Here is a 7,070-nt window from a genome sequence, read left to right on the forward strand (position 1 = left end):
TTGGTTATAATCCTCTTTTTTGTTTTTCATGTTTTTATTAAATTTTTGTATTATTTATTTTATTTGGGCTTTATGTTATATTGAAATGTCTTGATGATAATTTAACTTTACGCTGGACAGTTTTAACGTGAATGTAATATAATATACTAAAAGGTGTTATTCTTTGTAATATATTACTGTTTTTGCATACATTGCGTGTATTATGTGAGAAGCAACAAAAAAAAGGGAAAAAATAAGTTTGTTCCTGAAACTGCAGCATCCAGTCCAGTAGGTGGCGCAAACATCATTGGTGCGCTCTGGCAGTGCAGCCCATCAGCGCGCGCTTCCGCCTGGAGCCTGTAGTTGAATTACTGCGGCTGTTGCTTCTGAGGAGAAACTCAAACCGTTTGGTTGTTACTGTGGATTATGCGCTCGGCTTTTATATCATATTCAAGACTCGATGTGCTGCTCTGGTGAGTAAATGATGTCTGACAAACACTTCTGAGTTTCTAACGAATTGACTTCGGTTTCATTTCGTACGTCAGTGTAATCGGACAGACGTGCAAATCAAGTGACGCGGACACGTTTCGGGAAACCTAAAAGATTCCTGTTTACGCTGTTTACAGTGAGAAATAATACATATATAACAGACGACTGCTATTGAAATAGCATCCCGTTTAACTCGCGTGCTGTTGAATCTCCTCTCCTACAATGTCAGTAACGTCTCCAGTCTTGTTGTTATACTATAAAGCTTGGTTTATATATAGAAAATATGTTATTTTAGTAATCTATTAAAAACAATAACTTTATATGAATTGTACAAGTATTGCTAGGTCTGCTGTCTTGCCATTGGCTGTTGTTTTGCATAATTAATTCACGTACGTCTTTGCAGGGCTTTTGTGCTGTTTTGTGGATGTTTTTATTTGTCGTTTAGAAATAGAATCACGTGTCAAGTTCCCTTTTTTGCTAATGTGTATAATACGTCATTCTGTCATGAAGTTCATGTTATTTATATGTAGTCGCCGTTGATGAGACTGTGGGTTCTTCCCGTCAGATTGCTGACGTTGGCCGGTGATCTTCGGAGGGCGTCGGGTGAAGCTCTCTCGGGTGCTGATCGTTTGTCCGCTGAATGCGCTGCTCAAAGCATAAAGCTTCAGAGGACAGACGATCAGCCTCCTAATAGACTATAAAGGGGGACAATCTTGCGTAGTCCTCCCGGCGTTGAGCGCGCCCATCTCGGATCACCCCTCGGGTTCACTCCCGTGTTCGAGATGTATCGCGCCTCACACTGTTAACTCTGTGAAAGACAGAAACACACTGACACAACTCTTGACTTCTGAAGGGTCTTTGCTTCATGAGTGTTTGCATATCGATGTGTGAAGCTCCTGTGACGACTTTAAGCAAAGAACAGCAAGGTAATCGACATGACTTGTGCTCGTGCACGATCACTGGCGCGCGCGAACCTGACCCCTAGTGAACTTCCGGTTTGTGTTTGGTTGGTGTCTAATCATTTCACTATTTACATTCAGATTAACATTATTATTGGATTGAATAAACGATTTGTTGAAAGTGTCCTGCAGTTTGGTCGCATTCAAAGACTTTTATTACTTTTGGGAACAGTGGTTTAAAGTTACATTCAGACAACAGACATCCATACGTCATTGCTTTTAATACACCACGTCGAGAAAATATCATTCTGTACAACAGTTTTTTTTCTGGTTCTGGTGTTTTCTTTACAAGGATTTAACTGAAGTAATTCACACAGTTCTTTTACATTGAGACAGCGTTCATGTCACTGAGCCTACAATCCAACACTTGAAAGAAAAGGCCGGCCTTTAGTATACAAACACAGAGACTGAAAGGGTCAAGATCTGAACTTTACAAAATATCACTTTGGCATCAGTTTTACAGAGAAAGCTGCTCATGAATCTCCCGTTTGCTTGATCAAATAACAGTGAACTCGCAGTTGTCTGGATTTGTGTGGTTGCGGTAACATAAATCTTTGTTTGTCAATCATGCTCGTATATCCTTTTAAAGTGGTTTTTGTTGAGTGTTTATTCCATGTGACATGCAGGAGTGGGAATTTATTTCACTCTTTCTTCAGTCATGGAACCTCGGGGCTTCTGGAAATGATCTCATCTCTGGATTATACGTCATGTTGTACAGTCACATCACAAGCTGACACCAGGTCTGGTCTCCAAAACGAGAGCTTGAATCAGAGATGATACCAAGCGTGGAGGAGCAGACCCCTCCGTGTTTTTTCCCCCTACATGTTCCGTGGAGGAAAACCAGATGCAAATACATTTAGCTTAACTTCTTTTTTGTTTTGCGTATGAAAGGTGATAATAAAGGTGTGGAGTGAAATGAGAATAAGAAAGGGTTTCGATCTTTGGGCGCAAACATTCCCATTAACATGAGCTGATAATAACAGTCATGGTTTTACTCCATTAAACCGTAACATCGAGAGAAACATGTCTCAGGGATCTTCAGTGTGATTGTCACTGTGTGTTTATCCCTTTGCAGCTGTCTGCCAGTTTCAGGCTGGGGCAGAGAGGACGATGACCTCCGAATACAGTAAGAGAAAACTGTACAACCATACGTGTGATGTTCTCTGAAGTGACAGCAGTGATCATGAAAACATTTCACATCGATTTCTGTAAGTATGTCAAATAGAGATACGCTGTTATTTTGACTTGGACCTTCAGAGATTTGTGTCACGTTACCGCCATACCACAACATTTGATACTTTTCCTGTTGGTCAGTTAAAAGAAGCTTGTTTTCAGGATACAGCTACAGAGGATGACAATAGTGTGGTCGCCCGCCGATGTGGCACGTTACACCACGGACAGCAGGAATCAACTGTTACGGCGGACTCTTCAAACGTGAAAGGACGGTGGTTTCAAATCCTGTTCCTACAACATTCTGTCCGTCAACAGAGAACTTGTCTACATCAACATCACCGCAGACCTCGGCCAGCCAGAGCATTTGCTCCATTAGCGGTGTGTGTGCGATAGTCCAGAGACAGTTTGTATTAAAACACATGAAGGGTTGCCTTTCAGATTCTGCGCTACTGTGGCCTGCACCTGATTTTAAAAGCTCTCTGAAGTTCAGTCACAGGTGCAGGTATTGTGTATTCATCTAAGAATGTTATTAAACCTCTTCAGATTTGGAAACTATAAAGGCGATTATTTGAATGTGACCTGCGGTTTGCTCAACCGGTCTGAATTCAGCTCCGTTTGTTTAAGGTCTGGTATAGGCTCGGGCCGGATGCTCCAGTTGTGTGTAAACTTTGACTTGTGAGAATTAAGTTACAATATGTGTTTTATTTCACTATGTGTTGTTGTTTACTGTGTATTGCACTTCTGATGGAACACGTATATTTCTATGAGATTCAAAAACTATCCTGGTGATAACCGGATGAAGCCAGATTGGTTATGAAAACTCAGTGAATCCTGATTGGCTGGAACAAAGGTTGGAGTCAGATTCTGTGATGATAGATGAACTTTGAGCATCTCACTTTGTTGGCTCGAGCGAATAAAGTTTGACCATTTGACACCAGGAAGAATTGTCTGCAAGATTTTTCTTTGGCATTGAAAAGACCATTTCTTCCAAAACACGTCATTGTATAACACCCTCTCTTAAGATTGTCTTTCTTTCTTTAAGGCAGACCACACAAGATAAACCTTGAGCACATTAATATTGCCGAGCTTTCCTTTCCTAAGTAAATTCTCTTTGGGTGACAAAAAAAGTAAGCCCAGTCATTTGGAAAGTGAATGCCACTATTATTTTCCCAATTTTTTTTATTTGTAATTAAATAATGCCCTTAACAAGATATTAAACATAACAAATGTTTACATCAAATCCACAGCACAGAACAACTGCATGTTCAAAAGTTAATATACACGTGATTCGGCATCACTTTGTGTGTCTTTTGCAAGTGTCTAGGAGTTTGTCTTCAGTGTGAAGAGATGAATCTTAACATCACACAGTCAGTGGTGAACAAGGGTTGAATATGCAGATGTTGTAAAGGATCAGTGGACAGTTTATTGCTCCGGTCGAGCCAATGCATCCAGTGCAGCGGTATATTTATTTAAATAATAAAAAACAACAATACACTCTCTTCCCCACTTCCTGTTTCAGGAGGCAAAAATTTATTCAAACATTTCCTTTAGCTCATAGTTGAACATTGCATAGCAGTGCAATACTGTCACAGACACCCTGGACCTTTTTGTAACAACCGACTGCATGAAGTCTTAATACCTTTACATAATAAAGGTAAACATGGAATTTATTTGAATTGTCTCTCTCGCTGTTAAAAGTGTGAACATCGTTTATTAGATAAAACTTTGTTAAAAAGTATATTTGTTTAAGGAAAATATTGACAACATAAAACTCAAAATAAGGGGAAAACTTGCCTGCTATAGTCACCAATGTAATGCATTTTTTGGACACAAGATGGTGCTGTTTCTCCATAATGTAGAACTTCACAAGTAGGGTTTCTCATATTAAAGATATAAAGAATATTGTCTTTAGTTCACAACACACAAACCAGTATATAGATTACAAGATTATATCATAACAAGGTTGACAAATAACAGCAAAAATACTTTAAAGAGCAACCCAGAAGCTGGAAAAGTGTAAAGTAAATGATAACAGTCTGGTCTTGACTTCACTGATTTATTTCTTTAACATAAACTGTGGAAAGCGGAAGACCAATCACAATCCGGTTTACAGAGACATGCGAGTAAAAGACCAATCAGACGTTAGTAAACTACATTACAGTCACGTCATTTCTGTCGCTTGACAATGTATGCCTACGGTGTTACTGTCGTGTGATTTATATCTGCACATAATACTACACACAGAATATTGTCATTTTTAATAAACACAACCACTTCTACCCCAAAACCTACAAGTATTGAAAGATAAGCCGCTGGAGACTTCCCATTGGCTGAGGGTTTGCATAGTTAATGAGGTAGGTCTGTGTATGGCTTATATGCTGTTTTGAGGATGTTTTTGACGGTCTTTTATATCTAAAGTTGTGTTTCTATGCCCGTTTTGTGTCATGTGTTATCCTGAGAAGTGATTCGTGGGTCGGATTGAGCATTATTAAGTAATCACGTTTTCTTAAGATACATACCGTTGTGGAAACCGCTGTTTCTGTGAGTGAAGTTAAAAGAAGTAACGTTGATCATGTTCGGTGAGCGCGTGCAGGATTTCTACTTTAGACCGCGGATAACGACACAGAGCAAATGTAAGTTATTGTTTCTAATAATACATATTTTAATGCTGATAACATGCTGCGCTGCATCCATATGTTGACATTTGTTTATATTGTTGTGTAAGTATGATGACGTGTCACACAATAGGCCTACATTACTAGCAAAACATTATCACTGTTTAAAAAATAACAGATCTTTATTACGAAATAAGTTTAAGCAAATGAATTGTAAATCGTCTGAAGGATGTAAGTGATCTTGTTTAAATGCGCAGTTATTGAAAGATATCCGACTCTTGTCTCCTTAAACGGACTTTTTCATGCTGCTAGTGAATGTTTGAGCAGTTTAATCACGTGATCAATAACTTCAACATTTGTCTCTTAGTTTTCATGAGCGTTTCCATAAACGGACGATTAATGTTCTGACTTCAAAACTTCACATGTTTTACAGGTTTAAAGGTTCTGGTTCTCCACCTCTTTCTTCTCACCGTGCATGGTTGGAGGCCTATAGGGCGGTAACCAAGATGGAGTGTCTTATGATGCCCAAAAAAACGATCAAAAGTGGCGAAGTAGACGAAGTCTGGCCTGGACTTTACATCGGTGACATGTAAGCTGAATTCTTGTTATTATGGGACTAATGTACGGACCAGAAAAGTTAAACATGAGAGTAAAAATGCATCAAAGAGTTTAACTGCATCTCATTGAACACTAGAAATATACGATACAAATTCTGTCATCATTACTTCACCCTCATGTCATAAATGTCTTTTTCTTTTGTTTAAAACAAAGGTTCTTTTTAGAAATGTATTATCTCTCTATTTACATTTACAATGGCAGCACATATTTTAAGGTTCAATTTTTGACAACTTCAGTTGCTCACAGGACTCTGTGTGTAGCTCACATCCACTTTAAAACACATTTCTTCATGAAGTAGAAAATCTTCAGTTTTATAGCTTGCATTTGCTTACTACTGCAATAATAACTCACTGTTGCATTTCATCCTTTTAGGAAAGCGGCTAAAAAATATGGAGAACTGCAAAGGGAACATTTCACTCATGTCCTGAACTGTACTACTGACAGTTTTGAACACTTTAAGCTGTACAAAGATAGGGGCATGACATACATGGGTATTAGAACACTGGATTCATGCTCATTCGACATAAGTGCATTCTTTGATGCTGCGGCAGAGTTTATTCATTCAGCACTCGAAGAAGAAGGTAAGCTGTTTTCATTCATAGACCTCCGTACTATTGTTAAAGATTTGTGTTCTTGCAAAGTGTATTTCCAACTAGAATTAAACACATCTGAACCAGCCGATTTCTTATTGATATTCTTTTGTCTTCAGGAAAAGTCCTGGTTCACTGTCATGCTGGAGTGAGTCGTGCACCAACAATAGTTCTGGCTTATCTCATGCTGAAACACAACTTGCACCTGGTGGAAGCCATCAACACAGTGAAGAAAAAAAGAGGCATCTTTCCTAACCGAGGCTTCCTCGAACAACTGATCTACCTTCAGAAGAAATTGCATGGCCCGATATAATGGTACACGTATTAGTCTCAAGCCGTCATAGTACAGACAACACCTTGATGCCTGTACCGTGATGGTTCCATTTTTAAATGTTATGAAATGTCTTGTGCCTGTCACAGTCATCAGTTAGCATCCAAAAAATATATATTAATATATGGTAATATAGTTTTAGTTTAGAATGTTCTACCATAATTATAGCATGTTTTAACTTAATGCTAGTGATTTAGCTGGTTCTAGGCTTAGTTAGAGTCTATAGATGGTTTTAAAGCAACATCATAAAAAATGTACTCTGCGTGTGTGACTGACCTAAACTTTCCGTACACATCCACAAGCAATAGAGTGCCTG

The 7,070-nt window shown here is 38.7% G+C and overlaps 1 long non-coding RNA gene across 1 annotated transcript; it reads left to right on the forward strand.

Annotated features, from left to right (window-relative positions):
* Window positions 1–261: 261 nt before the first annotated feature.
* On the forward strand, window positions 262–3,606 carry LOC306900705. Its single transcript, XR_013787316.1, has 3 exons — window positions 262–452; window positions 2,503–2,635; window positions 2,763–3,606. It is a non-coding gene; the product is annotated as an uncharacterized lncRNA (long non-coding RNA).
* The last annotated feature ends 3,464 nt before the right edge of the window (window positions 3,607–7,070 follow it).

Source organism: Barbatula barbatula, assembly GCF_947034865.1.
Source record: "Barbatula barbatula genome assembly, chromosome: 11".
Taxonomy (NCBI): domain Eukaryota; kingdom Metazoa; phylum Chordata; class Actinopteri; order Cypriniformes; family Nemacheilidae; genus Barbatula; species Barbatula barbatula.